Genomic DNA, 12,362 nt, shown 5'->3' on the forward strand with positions numbered 1-12,362 from the left:
GAGGTTCAGTGGGGTTTCTTCTGCCCAGGGCGGGATTGCTGCTGGCTTTGCCGTGCTCCCCCCACGCTCTCCCACCAGACAGAACGTTTGCTGTCGCTGAAGAACTGCCTTTGATCTTCTACAGCACCGCCATTGACATTGGCAGGAACCGTCTTGCAGACCAAGGCTGTTATATGGTGCTAATTTTGTAGTCTCAGATAACGGAGCCTCTCTAAAAATGTCATTTGGGGCCATTTGCGGGGTGAGTTTGACATCGCTGACTACTGCTGGGATGCGTGTCCTGCGGGAGGACCTAGCACACGTGGGAGGTGGCACGCTGTGTCACTGGGGAAGCTCGTGGACAAGTTTCTCAGCAAAAGAATTTCCATTTCTCTACTTTCTCTTAAACTACCCCAAACTGACAAATAAAGTCCTTGTCCCTTGGTTGCTCCAGGCTGTCAGGCCGATGCCAAAATAAGATCAGTCAAAAAGGGAATAAATGTGGCAGGGGGTGTTTTTGGATTATGGCTGCACCATAACTTTCTTATTAACTCAAATTAAGTTAAAAAAGGAAATTGATTTAACCAAGGGAGGCATTTTGGATGCCAGTGGCAATAGACTTGATTGTGGGTTTTTGTCTTTCTCTGCAGAGGCAATTATCAAATTAATCTCCTTTGATATGAGCCTAATATCAACACAATCACTAATATATTTATACTTGCCCAATGACAGCTATTCAATAAGTTGGTTTTCTGTTGTTTTGTCAAACTCCACTTCCTTTTGCCTTCGTGTTTCTCTGGCAAGGCAGGGAGCTGGTTTCTGGGTGGAAATCCCCGGGTTCCCACTTTGAGATTCTCACCACTGCCCTTTCATGGGGGTATTGCTACTGCAAAAAAATTCAATCAGAATATAATTAACAGCTCAAAATGTTTATGAATTGTCACTTGCTATTGGGAATGGGGTCGCTCTTGTGCAGGGCGCTGTAGAAACACTCATGTGCGGATGAACCAACCCTCCCCAGATCATTTGTGTCTGTAAATCCCCAGCAGCTGAGGCAGAGGGGTGGGATTGCGCAGTGTACAAGCAAGCCAACAGCTCAGCTGGTGCGTGTTGCCACTGGAGTCTTACTTTGTTTTTTTTTTTCTTTTTCCCTTTCTTTAAGGGAATAGGGCCTCTGTGATCCAGTCTGTTCATGTGTGCGTACGTGTCTCTCTTTCTCTCTCTATTTGTTCCCGCCTCCCCCTGCTTTTTACCCAGCTACGAGTTTCAGTTACGTTTGGCTGAATGATAGAGCGCTCGTATGGCTCCCACAAGTCTTGTGAAAATGGGTGGGTGGGTAAAGAGGAGAGAGTCAAGCGCTCAATAGCTGCATGGGAACTCAACCCTTACAAGACACCAGAGAACCCACATTGGAAAGGCTACTGGGAAGCCCAATTCATTTGCCTTCCCACCCCCAGACTGACTTGTTTGGAGATGCTGGAGGGTGATAGAGAAGCAGAAGACAGTTAAACACTGCCTCATCCCCTCCCCAGGCTTGGTGGGCCTGGAAGAAGTGATGTTTCTGGGGTCAGTGGGGAAGATCTGCTGAAAGCCAGGCAGATGCTGGCAGCACGTTCCCCCTTTGTGTCCCTTGGGCTATAGGTACAAAGGCAGGCAGGGGTGAGTCAGCCCCGTGGAAGCAGGCGGTTAGATTAGATCTGGCCACAGCAGGGGATAGCTGGAGAGGGGAGGAGAAGGGAGGCTCCAGACAGCGTTTCCCACAGGAGCAAGGGGGCCAAACCCTGCTGGGCAGTGAGGCTCAGTCAGCAGGAGGTAGTGCCTGCAGGATGCTTGAGGAGGTACGTCCAGTTGTCTGTCTGCAGCCTCGGGCCCTTCAGGGATGGACAGCCATGCCTGGCAAGCTCCTGGCTTCCCAGAAGGGATCGTTGCAGGGAGAAGCTGGGAGGATGTGATGCAAAGCAGCAGCCGCTGACGCATCCTGGTGTCCCTCCCTGCAGGACCTTTACGCTTTGCTGGCTTGGAGCGTACCAAGGTGTCCACACTGGATCCCATCCTCACCATTCCTGCCTGGTCCTGGACCTACCCGCTGTCCACCTTCACTCTCTACATGCACCCGATGTGGTGCAATAGTGCTGTGGTGGGGAAGTGAAACCTGACGCAAGTAAATATGTTGACAGCCTGTTTTCAACTGGCAGGGAATGTAAATTATCTCATTTGAACAAGGCTAACGCAGAATCAAGCCGTTGGTCCCAAATATCCCTTATAAGTGCAGATGAGAAATATTCATGGCATCTTCTCTCCCAGAATACTGCTTTTATCTTTGTGGTTCCTTGAGTGGCAATATAAAAGTTACTGATTTTGCACTTTTTATGCATCTGAACCTGCAGACTTTGAAATCAGTAGGTTTGCCTGCGTGATTTGCCTCGTTAGATCCATACCCTTGCAGGTACCTAGGAATATAAGCTCCACTGTACTTACTTGTTGTCTTGGGTGTAACATCCTATCTTGGGAACATCCTTAACCAGGGCACTGGGACAAGCGGAGGTGAGGTTGGGTTGGGTCTTTCCAGGGCAAGGTAGATCCTGGCCATGGGAGATGTCTGTGTGTGTAATGCAGTTGTTGTGACCTGTGCAGCACAGTCAGCTGGCGTGTGGTAGGGTGGATCCGAAGCTCCATGAGGCCAGAAAAGGGACTCCCAAAAACTTTGGACCAAAGCTATTTTGGGGAGTCACACTCTCCAGGCTCATTGCCTTGCTTTCTGGAGCTTGCTGTAACTGGGATCACACCCAGGGCCAAAGCAGGACGTGACACTCCGTACTCACTGTTCAGTCGGTGAAGGTACTGGGATGCAGAGGTTGGGCTTCTTCAGCACATCCATGTGTCACTTATTTATTCCGTGGAGCCCAGCTCAGGCTGTTTCAGGGAGGTCTCTGTGCTGCCCTCACCTGAGGGCTTGGTCGATTTGGGAATATCTCACTCCAGCTCAAGCAGAGAGCTGCGAGGTTGGCTGGGGATGGGGGTCCCACCAGCTCTGCTCCCGTGGTGGTGGTGGGAGAAGGACCAAAGGCACCAGCCTGTCCTGCTGAAACCAGGGCAGGGGCAGCAGCTGGAAATGGAAACTCCCAGTGGGGTCTCATCCTCCTACGCGACAGCCTTCACAAGGCAGGTCTCTGCGAGCGAAGGCAGAAGGTCAGATTGTCTCGAAACCTTGACCGTGTTTGCAAGCCGATGTCTCTCTGGCTTCGCTTTTTGCTCCGTAACAGGTTTTTCCCTTTAAGAACGCAGAAGATTGATTCCCTTGCAGGGCGCATCGCCGAGGCGAGCCATGTCCAAATGGTTTGCACGTCTGCATTTTTTACTGCTCTCGTTTAATATGTATGCAAATGTAGTCTCTCCTGTCCTCACTCTCTGTGTGGGTTTGCACAGTCAGGAGCACATTCCCATTACCGCTGCCCATCTCCTGCTCCGCTCTGCATTCGAGGAGACTGCCTTTGAAACGCTGATAGATGGAGGTGCAAGGGAAAAAGAGAGAAATGACGGATTTTCGTAATTTCTTTACTGGGGAGGGTGGAGGAGTTGGGAAACCAGAGGAAGGAGGTTTAAATATATGCAAAATTGTTTATTGGGAGAAAGGGGGGGGGGGGGGGCTCCAACTCTTGAGAGTCAGGGAGTGTATTTCGTATGCTGTTCCATTTTCAGAGCGTCAGCTCAGAGGATTTTAGCTGGAGGTTAGGGAAAAATCCAAGCACTGGCAATAATCTTGTGATAGTGGAAATATTCAGCTTTTCTCCTGATAAATAGACGCATGTCATAACTGAAGTCAGGGTTTCAGGCCTGGAAAGCAATGTTGGCTTTTTTTTTTAATAAATAAGGAGAAAGATGTCCAGAGTTGTTTCCTGAAAAGGGGCAGTATGTGGCTGCTGCTACTTTCTTTTCCTTCCTTTTTTAATAGCTGTATTTTTCCAAAGCACTTCAAAACCAGCACCTGTGAAACTTGGACACTCGTATGCCCAGAGCTACGTTTGTATAGGTAAAATGGGAAACTGGGAGCTCCAGCTAAGGCCGAAATGTGGGAAGCACCTTTAGAAACATGGCCAGAAGTAGGGGAGTTTTTCCTGTCCCCAGTGATGATATTTTTTTAAGTTATGCTGTTTGAAGTTGCAGATCTCCAGTTTTGCATCTGCTTGGAGGTAACCATGAAGGCTGAGGAGGTCCTAGCTCTTAGTGTGGGAAGTGGGGGATGACATATCCCTTCATCGCTCAGATGACTCTGGAGGGGAAAACGGAGGCTCATGGTGCATCCCACCCCCTTTGCTGAAATTTAGGTCCTTTAAATGCCAAAGGGCCAGATTTTCAGGTGTATTTTAGGCACTTCAAGTTGTTTGCTATTTTAATCTTTAAACACAAAGCACCTTTAAAACCTGGCTGGTTTTGAATCCCGTGATAGAGTGTCAAAACCTTAATTTACTGAGCTGCCATGGCTGGTGGGGGATACAGGGTAAGGGCTGGGAGGGCTGTGGGGAGCCGGGGCCCATGTGCCCCAGGGCGGGGAGTTGCTGCTGGCAGCCTCCTGCTGCGTGTGCCCCCCAGAGCCTGGGGCTCTCCATGAAGCACAGGTAGGATGGCTGAAGCCAAATCTTTTCCAAACTCCTCCAGGAGTTCATAGACAAAACCCCTCCGATATGTTCCTTACTTTCCTTTCTAGAAGCCAAAAGGCTTTGTGCCCTGGGAAAACCCTCTGCTGCGGTACAGGCTTGTCAGATATGTTTACTTTTGCATCTCCAAGTTTTGCAAGAGTGTTTTGTATGTCTCTAATGCTGGGTGTTGTGAAACCCCTTTCCGCGCGGTAGCACGGCTGTGTCCCCGCCTCTGCGGGGGGACAGGCAGGAGCCACGGCAGCACCTAGACCTTGTGCTGGGGCTCTGAGCCCTGAAACTCAGACCTTGTCTCTGCTTTTGGCACAGTTAGAGGGAGCAAGGGGTGATGTTCAAGAGGGGACCCGGTGTTTGGAGGTGCTCACCTCCTGCGGTGATGTGCAAGAGCTGGTTTCATTCATGAAACAGGCATGGATAGTCTTGCTGCTCGGGAGATGAGCCCTTGTGGGCTGCCTGCTCCTGCCTTTACCTCTCCTGTGCTCTGGGCCAAAGCCTGCCGTTGGCAATCTTGAGACATGTGGTAGCTGCTAGCCAAGGTGGGCTCATGGGCTGTGCTGCTTGCTGGGTCCACAGCCCACATTTAGGGCTGTCTCTGATGCAAAGGGCTATTCTTTCTGCTTCTTTTCTTTCCATCACATTGGGAGGCTTATCCTGTCCCTTATCAACAGCTGTGTTGATGGAGGGGACAAGTGCAGAGCTGCCGCAAGCAGCTCCAGCTCTGCTGCTCTTGCCTGTCCCTTAGTTCCCCTTGCAACATGTTTGCTGCAAAGTAAATATCTCATGCTGCCGTGTCCTCACTCCGGTGGGTTTGTGTCGCTTGTGATCACAGGCTCCAAACTTCCCCTATTACAGTTGCTTTTTAACAGTGTCTTTTTATTGGTGAGTAGATTCGTGGAGCCTTTCTACTTCCTTCATCTGTAAATTGTCCTCTACATAACGAAGAAACCGTTCCGACTACGTTTTGATGTGTTTGTCGCCCAACAGATGTCTGGGTGGTTAAAGTGCCCCCTGAGTACAAGTATCCTGTGTTTGTGAGCTCTTTGATAGTTGGTTCAGGAATCTTTTTGTTCTTTCTTTCTCTCCTCGAGTCCTGGGGGTCTGTAGCAGATGCCTGCTGCAGTCTCTCCTTTGTTTTCTGCTCCTGATATCTGTGCCCACAGTGTGATTCCCTTACCCTCTCCCTTATCAAATCAGATTATCTCCTTCTTGTAAGTACTTTTGACATACGCAGCCGTGCAAAGGCACGATAAGCATATTGGATCGCACTATTGGGTGCCTGTTGTTCACGTGTCTGGTCCTCCCTTGCACTTTTCCAGGACTTTAGGACTGAGTTGGCATATTACATGCTTAAATAATGGTACCAGCAAAAGCAAGGCCAGCTAGCTCCTCTTCCTGCTTGCAGCCAAGCCCTAGCACCGCTTTCGGGCACAGCCACGTCACCCTGCTTGGGGACCCTGGGCCTGTTTTGTCCCGGTGCTCAGCACCATGTCGCTATGACCCTCATGTCATCACTTTTCCTCTCTGCTGATCTGTGTCTCCAGCATCTCCCATTGTGTTCTGAACTTGGCTGGTGGCACTTAAGCTTCTTGGTGTTACAGGCTACTCCTTGTCCGTTCCTCAGCTCCCTGCCTTTCCTGGTTTCCATGTGTGATCCAGAAAAACCTCTTTGTTATTCTGTCCTTCCTCCCCATCTCAAACCTGTGTTTCTGTTCCATCTTTCATGAAAAGGTCTAAGACTGAAGGTGAAATGTGATAACAGCCTTCAAAAATATGTCAGTGGCTGCTGCAAACAGGATAGGAATAAACGATTCTCCATGTCCTACGGTGGGTAGGACAAGAAATTATGGGCTTAAACTGTAGCACAAGGGAGATTTAGGTTTGATGTTCAGATATCCTGGGGGTGAAGCACCAGAGGAGGCTGATGGGGAGTTGCTAGAGGGGCAGGTCAGATGAGCAGCTGTCAGGAGAGGCTGAAGGGGAGTTGAGGGGATAGTGGGGTGATCCACAAGATCATTTTTCATCCTCTCCAGCCTTCTTACCTCCCCTTCCATATGCTAGAAGCCTCCAGCTAGGCAAGGGGCTTTTTGTGGCTTGCTCAGCCGGGCTTGTGCCTTTCTCTCTTCTTGCTTTTTGTCTCTGTTGCAGCAGTTCTGGCAAAGGCAATTGCAGGGAGCCTGGAAATAGCCATGGCAAACCTCTCCTCCCCAAACCTTTCCTTTGTGCTTGGTGGCTTTTTTCAAACCTTGTGTGCTGATGGAGGTGATGGCAGCTGCAATCAGAGCCCCGGGACATGCAATAGTGGCTGAAACAAACATTTTGCTGCACCCAGAAGGGTCAAGACTGAGTCTGGGGGCAGCCTCGAAGATGCTGCTCAAGGCCCTTGATGGGAAGCTGCTGCCAGCTTTGCAGAGGGCCATGTTGTGTGTGTGTCAGTGTGTAGCTGGAGATGCAAAAGTGAGGATGGCTCCTGGAAGTGCTGTCCCAGCCGGTGGTGCAGGGCTCACCGTTGGCTCAGCTCTTTGGCTGGCTGTGTAAGTGCAGGAGTGTGGGCAGGAGGGATGGGAGCTGTATCGCTCCCTGCATGTGTGTGCCTGCCCTTGGTGGGTGCACCAAGGCACCCAGGGAGCCAGGGATGTGGGGGAGCTGGGGGAGTGGGACTCCTTGCAGAGCTCCCCATCCCCACCTCCTCAGAAGAACGCTGCAGGGCATCAGCCAGCCTGGTGGAAAGTGCTGTCTTTGCCAAAACAAAAATCTGGGGGCCTAGAAGTCACAGAGGGCTCCATCCAAAACCAGCGTACGACGCAAGAGCAGCCGCGTTGTTTCTGACACTGCCAGCCGGGAGGTCTCCAAGTCCCCTGGGCACCTTCAGCCGCCTGCTCCCAACACCCACCTCTCCCGACCCTTCCCCATCTGGCACCGCTGCAGTCGTGTCAGGGTCCAGTTGCATCTATGCTGTGTCCCTGTTTCCCTCCCCAAACCTCTCTGCCTCCTCTCCTTGGGGCGCTGGTCAGCCACGACCCCCTTCACCCACTCTGCAGCATCGTCCCCTTCACGGCTTCCTACCAGGAGAGGCGGGCAGGGAGAAACAGGCAGATGAATAATTTATTATAACGATGCAAAATAGGGTTTTAAAACTCTCCCCATATAAATATTTATTTTTGACTCGTTAGCAGCTGCCTCTGCCCCCCCAACCCTTCCCCTTCTTTCTGAAGAGCCCCCCCAGCCTTGTGGCTATCGTGGCTGGTTGGCCCGGTTCTCATGCACTCTGTCCGTCTGTCCGTCTCTCCCGCGCTTGCTTTTCACATGATCCAAGCCCCGGTGCCAAACGCTTCCCGGGGAAGAGAAAAAACCCCAACTCTTTCTGGTGCACACACATACAAAAAACAACAACGGGAGGCGGGGGAGATGGAGCAGCGCACACAGGCACACGCACAAAACCCTTTGAAGCCTGTGCAGGGTAAGGGTTGTTTCTGTGGTAACGGCGCGGGGATTGGCGGCGGTCGGCGAGGGCCTCCATCCCGCGGCGGTGCCGAGTGATTAATGAGCCGTTGCTGGGCTGTACGGGAGCGCTTGGGCTGGGCTGCACGCTGTGGGGCTGCTCCGACGCCACCGGACCTCGGACACTCTTCATCCTCCTCCGCTCGCCCCGGGCACGCTCGCTTTGGCAGTGTCCCCCACCTCCTCGGCACATGTGGGCTCTCGTGGGACGTTGGCCCTTTGAGGGATGGGGCAGCCGGGCTTGGGACATCCCTCTGTCCCCTGTCCTGGTGGTGCAGGAGCATCCCCCAGAGCTATGGCCTTCATCCTACTGCCTGGCCTTGCTCCTCTGCACCAAGGTTGGTCCCGGGGAGGTCCAGCATCTCCTCTGGCGCAGGGATGGGCCAGAGCATGATGGAATCAGTGGGGGGATGAGGCAGTCCTGTCTGGTGGGCGTAGATGAGCCCACAGCATTTTGGGGAGCATCACTCATAGCCTTGCCTCGCCGCCTGCCCTTGGCCTCATTGCTGCCTGCAGCTGCCTATCTCCCTCCCACCCCCACAGCTTCCCATGGCTGTAGGGTGGCTCGTAGCTGAGCAGAGACAAAGGCTGTGCTGTCCCTGTCCCATGGCCAGCCTTGTTTAGTGCCACCACCCGTTGATCCAGGTGTCACCGGGGTGCTTGTACCATCTCCCAGCAAGAGCTGCAGCTCCCAGAGAACCTCACACCACAGTGCACTTTGAAATGCACCTCCTTTTGCTTTCTATTTTGAAAAGACAAAGGAGAAACAGGCATCATTCACATCTCTCGGGTGAACAGTAATAATGAGTGAGTTTCAAATCTCTTTCCCCCAAAATAGCCAAACCAGAACACGCACAGCCTTCCCGAGCTGCTGCCTGAAACAGATGTGCTGCCAGTGAGGCAGCTATTTATAATGTGCAGCATTCCCTTTTCAGCCGCAGCGACTCCAGCCCTCGGCTCTCGCGCTCGGCAGCTCCTTTTGAAGCCTGTAGCTCTAATCCGGGGACTGTTCCTGGTGCTGCTAAAAATCTCCTCGTAAACCCGCCAGGATGCCAGCGAACCAGCGCCCTGCCTGCTCTCTGCCTTCAAAGGGGGTTTATTATCCCCAGAGGCTGTATGTCCCAACTGGGATGGACAGCAATGGGATCCTGTCAGGCAGAGTGTCCCTGATGTCCCCGTGCTGCAGGCTCTGCAGAGCACTGACCACCTCCACTGCAGGGCTGGGGGCTCAAACCTTTTCCCAACCTCTAATTTGAAAAATTTTGTCATACAGAGGACAAAGGGGGGATCAGGACACTGTTGCTGGTGCGGGGGAAAGGCTGATGTGGGTTTGAGCCTGGTGGGTTTGATCTGGTCCTCACCAAAGGAGAGGCACGGCACGATGGCCTGGGGGAATGCAGGCAGTGTGGGATAAGGAGGAAAACTGGGGATCCAATTAAAAGGAGATTTGAGGGGGTTTGCCAGCACTGGCACCCACACTTAGGGCAGGGGTTTGCTATCCTGGGGGTCCCGCGGCAGCCCTGGAGCTGTGGCACGGCTGTGGGATGGGCACCTTGGGCTACCTGCACCTCTGGGGACCACGGGGGGCTCACGGGACCCCATCCCAGGAGGGGTTGCCGCTCCCAGGCACCAGAGCACCCGGGGCCAAGCACCCTCAACACTGCTTCAGCCCCTCGCACCCCGATGAATAAGTGTGCTGGTATGTCAGGGCGGGGAGCGGGTGGTTAGGCAACTCGGCGTGCATGTGGAAGCTGTTTATTGCCGGGGCTGCTGCAGGCCCCGCTCTGCCTCCCGCAGCGCTGTGGCCGCCCCAACCAGCCGGGCCGGTGCAGCTGCTCTGCGTGGGGCCGGTGGGGGATCGGGGCCCCAGCCCAGTGGGGCCGCGGGGACAAAGCAATTACTGGGAGACAGGGCTGTTTGGACTGAGTGTTTAGTTTCTATTGCATCCCCTGTTTTCTGTTTGCTTTTCTCCTGAGTAGGGTGTTTGGGGGTATGGAGACCATTCAATCCAAATTCCAGGCTTTGGGGATGGCTTGAATCCTGCTCTCCCTTCCCGGGTGGCCCGGAGCATCATCCCCAGCCTGGCATGGGAAAACACCCCCCAGAGCAACCTGCAATGGGCTGCTCTGGCTTTGCTCCCTCACCGTTCTGCAGATGCCAGGGGACAGGGTTGTGCATCGGTAGGCAGTGAGCATTCCTGACTCCAAAACTCTGCCCTTTAACCTCCAAATCCTGTCTCGAGGGGGAGCATGAGCTTGTCCTCCTGCCCACAGAGCTGGCACCCAGATCAGCCTGGAGAAGAAGAGGGTGGTGATTTTAAAATGGCCCGATGAGTCATCTCTAACCAAGGGTGGGATTTTGGGAAGGGGCTGAGGATGGGCTGCCTTGGCAGGGCTCTGTCTCCTTGGCTCTGGCCGCATGATGGGTCGGCTCAGCCCAGTGGGAACACGGAGACAGGTTCCCATGAGGCTGGCATCCCTGGCTGAGACTGGAGCCCTCCTGGTTTCCAGTGGTAACCGACAAACCTTTGCTCCTGGAAGAGGGACTGTAACACAGCCCATGGCAGTGAAGCCTCTTAAAAGCCAGCCTCATTGCAGTTGTGTTAATTATTAATAGGATGTGGGGAAGAAAACACTGGAAAACCCCAACTGTTCAAGGCAAGCTGCCACTTCATCTGCGTCCAGCAGCGTGGCCTGGCTTTCCCCTGTCCCAAGGCAAGATCCACGGATGTCTGTTCCAGTGGCTGGTGTCGGCGAGTACAAATGGAGAGGCTCAATCATCTCTCTGAAACCACAGCAGTCTGAAACCAAGGAGCTAAATGAGTTGTGTGGGTCTTAGCTCGGTCTTTAGCAAAGATTTCCCCCCTGAAGGGATGAAGTCCCTTTTGGCAGCATCTCTGCCCAGCAGGACTGGCAAGATGTCAGAATCACAGGGTCCGCTAGTACAGAGGCACTGGGGATCCCTGTCCCAGCCTGGGGCACCCTGCAGAGCTGCATGGGCAGGATGGGACCCCAAGATGGTGCTTGGACTGTACCCAGATAGTGAGTCAAAAATGGGGGATCTCAGCAGGGCAGCCTTCATGAAAAGCAAGGTAATGGGGAATTTTCACCCAAAAGTTTTATAGACCTTGAGGGTTTCTTCCTCCATATCCGACCATGGGGACCAGGGATGTCTCCACAGGGGAACTGGGAGGTGTCTCCATGGAAAGCAGCAGTGTTGACTCCACGGCACAGATTTGGGTCATCCATCAGCACTGCAGAAGTGGTGCTTGGGGCAGGGAGGCACCAGCCTGGTGGGGGCTCTCGGAGAGGCAGTGCCTTGGTTCCATGGCACGCAGCTGGGAGATGCCTCCATGCAGGGAGGAGATCCAAAGCCTCGGGGGCAGGCAATGGCTGTAGGTGCTGCCAGGTGCCCCCAGGAGCCCCTGCCTCCCCAGTGTGCTCCTCTCTCCCCGTCTCCCTTTACCACCTTTCCATTCCCTGTTCCCTTTCTCTCCCTTTCTTCCCCTTGCTCCACCCCCCCAGACTCCTCTGTGGGGCATTGATTTTTCCATCCGTCAGTGAAACGCTTGAGGAAAATGAAAGAGCATCTTCGTGATCGATCAGGAGAACTCTTCAGCCTGGGGTCAGGAAGGGTTTGAATCAGCTGCTCCCCTGGCATATAATTACCCCCTCTCTCCCAGGCTGGGGCTTCTCACATGCCTGCGGGAGCAGCCATCCCACTGCAGGGCTGGGGCATCGCTCGGAAGAACACCTCTGTGGTGCATCGATGCTGGGAGAAACTGCCTGTGGATATGTTGGGTTTCACTATTGCCAGAGCTCAGCTTTAGGCTGAGGTTTGTGTGCTTGCGCTCGCTTTGTGCTGCGCGGCGTGTGCCGAGTGGGTGCGAGCGTGCACACGCTTCTCCCTCGCCGGCATCGATCGCTCCACGTGTAACTAATTCTGTGCGGTGCTTGGCGAGGGTGGGGAGCTTTGAGGCTGCAAGTTTAAAGAAGCTGAAAGAAAACTAAATCCAATAGGAGTTGGGTGCCCAACTCCCTTCTCTCTTTTGAACATCTCATTTGCAGGGAGCATCGTCTGGGGCGTGCTGCACATACAGACTGCGTTGGTAGCAGCCTGGAGATGCCTGTGGAAATGCCAGAGTTTGCCATCTGGTACCACGCTGGGCCCTGAGGTCCCACTGCTCGCTGCCCTCCCCCAGAGAGGCGGCAAATAGCTGAGGGAGCTTCT

This window comes from Strix uralensis, chromosome 21 (assembly GCF_047716275.1).
Source record: "Strix uralensis isolate ZFMK-TIS-50842 chromosome 21, bStrUra1, whole genome shotgun sequence".
Taxonomy (NCBI): Eukaryota; Metazoa; Chordata; class Aves; order Strigiformes; family Strigidae; genus Strix; species Strix uralensis.